Below are 4,837 nucleotides of genomic sequence, written 5' to 3' on the forward strand. Positions count from 1 at the left end.
TTGGCAAGGGAGTTGGAATGAAAGCCCTCTTCCCCATTCTCCAATGCAGATTTAATAGTTTGAATTAAATAATTGATTGCTACATTTTTTTTTCTATTTTGTAGTTTTGGAAATAATTCATATCCATGTCTAAGTTATAGCTGCAAGTTTCATTTTATTTTGTTAATGTACATACATTATATATTATAGACTATATATGAAATACTTTAAGATATTGGAGTACACAGTATTTTTTTTTTTTTAATGGAGGTACTGGGGATTGAACCCAGGACTTCGTGCATGCAAAGCACACACTCAACCACTGAGCTATACCACCCCCCTGCCATAGTCTTTTAATTTGTGGACCTTTTCTCTATGATTCTAATTCCAATTTTTAACTTATTCTGTTATAAATACAATAACAACTTGTAAAGTATCCAGGGCACATTGAAAGCTTAACCTAAGATAGAAATAGGCAAACAAACGAACAAATTACGGACAGCAGAATTATTAAATGAAATTACTTTCATTGTGACTGCATAGGTTTAGATATTTTTGCTTGAAATTTTTCTTAATTCTGAAATAAATTATTTAAGATAATATATATATTTAAAACTGGTAACTTCTAGCAGTGATCTGTGATGATTATTTTTATAAATTTATGGGGATTATAGGACTGAATATTTATTCAGAGACATACAACTATTAAGTGGAAAATAAACAGGGTTTCCATAGAATTTCTCAAATGTTGTTTTTCACAAATACTAATTTGAAGTACAGAGTTTTGTTTCTGTATTTCTAGTTATATCTGTTCTCAGGGGTTTGTCCCATTATAAAAAATAGAGTATAATAGAGCTTAAAATTGAAGGAGGCTTTGACCATTTGGTAGATCTGATATTTTTCATGCTCCTTATTTCTGGAAAAAAAATATACTTTTGGAGTAACGTGTAATTAGGTGAATGTAAGATGAACAGCTTGTGTCCTAAAATCAAAGGTAGAATTCAATTTGAAATCCTTCCCATCATTCATGCTCAAATTTTTTAGGATATTTTATTAAATCTCAAGCTTAATCTTAGAATATTTTAGATTATCAATCTAATCTAATATTTTAGAATAGCAATCTCAACCTTTACTACATTTTTTAAACTTAACTTTATCATTTTTATTTTGTCTACTCAATATAGTACTAGGCACAGTGGGGACACAGGAGCAAAGGGATCAAACATTTTGGGGCATGTGTTATGTATCTGAACAATCATCTTATTTTGTATTATCTCTTTATCTTCACAGTTAATGAAATTGATGTTACCATTCTTTTCTTACAGATAGAAATGCAGAAACTGATTAATTTATTCAAGGGCAAACCATTCTTACTAATTCACCATTCTCAAAAGACCAGCCAGAACTTGTTGATCTAAGAATCTAGACTTTTAGACATACTATTTCTTAAAAGCACTCTGGAATCCACCCAACTCCTTTTCTTTTTATTCAAAAGAACTTAATAAAATGCCAGTTTCAGGATGTCTCTATTACTGGTCCCTCAACTCCCATTAAATGTTGACTTGTCAGTTTCCTTTAATCCTAGATCTTAGAGGACAACACGGCTTTCTCTCAGAAGTCTTTACTACATACAGGCAGATGATTGATTTAAAAATAAAATTAACAATGCAATCATGTTGAGCAGTTCTTTATTCTGGCTTCTTAGGGTCTCAGCAACGGTCAGTCGTGTTTCTCACATCACATCACCTAACTATGACATTAACTCTTCTTTTGTCTCTCAATTCCATCTTTTAAAGGCTTTTGTGATTATATTGGGCCAGTCTGGATAATCCAGGATAACCTTTCTATCTTGAAATCCTTATCATAATCACATTTGTTAAAATTTCTCTTACACTGTAAGGCAGTAATCATAAATTTCAGGTGTTAAGATGCAGACATTTTATTAGGGCAGTATTTTGTATGTGTGTGTGTATATATATGTACATATATATATAAAAATATATTTTTAGAACATAAATCTTCAAACTGGAGGTATTTAATGGGCTGCAGTCTTTGTGTGGAGAATCTAATTCATGTCTGAAAGTGAAACATTTGACGAAGTGTGTTTTATTTTAAAGTCCAAAGAGTGCTATTTAATAAATGACTGATCCTGTGAACTGGAAAGTCCACCCTGAAATAAGCATTAGTCCTTTTGTATTATTAGAATGTTGGAAGAGAAATTACAAAGCAAATGTGCTCCAGGGTTGGATATTAGAATAAAATAGGTGAAAATAGATTGCAGTATAAATACTGACTCTAAGGAAAATGTTATACATAAACAAATATTTCATTTACAAAAATATATGTCTATCACATTTTAAAATAAAGAAATAATCAGGTCATTCTTCAAATTGCTAAATAAAACAAAGGCATTCTATATAGTGTGTGTCTATGCATGTGTACATATATATTTTTTCAAAGAAATACTTAAAAGAGGAAGTGTACAGTATCCTCCTTTAAAAAATTTTTCACTTGTCTGTGTATTAAAACAAATTCATACAATTTTCCCAGTGCTTAATAATCCATAATTTCTTGGACAAAATTATACATGAAAAATTTTTAATTAAGCCCATTTTTGTTCCATAAAAGCTATTAAAACTGTCATGGTTATATACGACCCACCTATAATAGATATATATTGAATTAAGATCAGTTCTTAACTCCCCAGGACAGTTATAGGTAAATAACTTTACAACAACTCAAATGGTAAAAAATATAGCAACCTAAAACTTTACAGACAAAGGATGTAATTTAGCTAGCTTTCAAATTAAACAATAGCAAATTACAGATTACATGCAAAATTACCCATTTTGCATATGTAATTACATGTTTTTTTCATCATTAGATATAACTTTGGAAATTTAACTCCCAGACTTCCTTTTTATTTTGATCAGAATTATATAAATATATGAAAGAATTGTACTTAATACTGTCATGCCTCAACTTTCCATCAAAGTACACTGCTTCTTGACTATTATTTTCCTTTCAATTAAAAGCAATGGATTCATCTTATTTTCTCTCATTTTGAAATTTATTCTGCCTTTTCCCACCGAATGTCTTTTCCTCTATTGTGAACTATAGAAGTTTTTTCTGTTGTTCTTGACTCTATCAAGGGTGGTTAATGCTTAATTGTTAAATAGTTATAACCAGGGAACATTACAGGCTATTGCAAAGAAGCAACAATACCCATTTGCCTTGTATTAAATCAGCAATTTTCAGTTCTACTTGCAATTTATAATCACTTGAGAAGTTTTAGGTGGATACCAATGCTTGGGTCCTTCTCACAGAGATTCTAATTTAATTAGTCTTGGAAATGGCATGAACATTTCAACATTTTGAAAGTTCTCCAGGTACTTCTAGTATGCTGCCCAGGTATAAAAACATCAAAGGAAGCTCTGAATATCTCAAGACCTAGAAATGTAAAAAATTCCCTTCTGTACATTGTCACTTGTTTGAAGTAAGTTATCTCCGAGTCTCAAAATGGCTCAATAAGTTAGGCATTATTATCTCCTACTTTACAGGTAAAACACAGATTTTAAGAGAATGTAAGTAACTTGTTCAAAGTCACACATCTAATAATGTTAAAAGCCAAGATTAAAAAGAAAGATGTATCAGGTGATAGAACTCATCCACTACAATTTTCTATTCTCTAGGGGCCAGTAGAGTCTCAGAGATTTAAAAGCCACTAAAACGCATGTTGAATTTTTGCCCCAATACGTCTATGCTAATATTTTTAAGTAGAGGCAATACATACTTGCCACCAAATTCTATGCAAAATGAAAATCATCAAATATAGACTACCACTAAAAATTTAGAATAAATTAGCTAGTTTGCATATATTCAAGTCACATATATATATTTAAAGAAATCTACAACAAAACATTGCTCCAAGAATAAGGACATTACAGAGTGTTGATTTCTGCTCTTCAGGTACATTGTCTCATGGAATCTATACCACACAATATTCATTTAAGAGATATGCATTCCACCACTTCTAATATGCTGTATGTTTATAATGTTCAACATAAAAATATAACTCCAAAATTATCTCCAGTGTTTATTTGAATACAAAGTTAAAATCTGACTGACTTTTCTTTTTTAAAAAATTATTTGAAGTGTTCTTGAAAACAAGTATTTTTCTGAATAATAATTATTAGTGTTTTTCTTGGTTATGGATTGAACTAAAATCAGGTGATATGAACTTGAAAATGTTTGGTAAGTTTATTTATCATGTTGTATTTATTTCATGAAAAGCCAAGGAATATCTGCCTAAAAATTTTGCAGTGGTGCCTTCTAAAATAAACCACAATCATTGAGACATCCCCGTGAAGGAGCAAGATTAGTAGCCTGGGATAGTAGCAAGTTTTTAAATCTGACACTGACAATGTGTTTACGACATCCATGATGTCTTTTCATCCTTCAATTCTGCCTTCTTTTTTCCCCAAAGCGTATGATTCTTTCATAGCTGTGTAGACAGAAACTTCTATTGTTTTATTTGTCATCTCTAAATAAAATATTTGGAATAATTAATGGAAAATTTATTTAAACTGAACTATAGCAACCTCTATTTCAGTAGTGAGTAAATGTTGCATGTTCTTTTGTAAAATGGGGTACCCCACTGTACACACAATTTTTCTTTTTTTCAGTCTTTGTACAAGAAATTGGGTCTACATTTTAAAGAAGTGTGATTTTTTTTCTAATTCAGAAACTAGTAATGAGTATTGATTAAAAAAAAAAGAGGGCCTAAGGAGTTGAAGAAAATTAGGTAATTATCAAAAATAGTAGCAAAAGAATAATAAAATGAAAAACTTGTCTGATT

The 4,837-nt window shown here is 30.3% G+C and overlaps 1 non-coding gene across 1 annotated transcript; it reads right to left on the minus strand.

Moving 5' to 3' along the window:
- Positions 1-244: 244 nt before the first annotated feature.
- Positions 245-316, minus strand: TRNAA-UGC. The gene has a single exon. It is a non-coding gene; the product is annotated as a tRNA-Ala (tRNA).
- Between the last annotated feature and the right edge of the window lie 4,521 nt (positions 317-4,837).

This window comes from Camelus ferus, chromosome 3 (assembly GCF_009834535.1).
Source record: "Camelus ferus isolate YT-003-E chromosome 3, BCGSAC_Cfer_1.0, whole genome shotgun sequence".
Classification (NCBI taxonomy): domain Eukaryota; kingdom Metazoa; phylum Chordata; class Mammalia; order Artiodactyla; family Camelidae; genus Camelus; species Camelus ferus.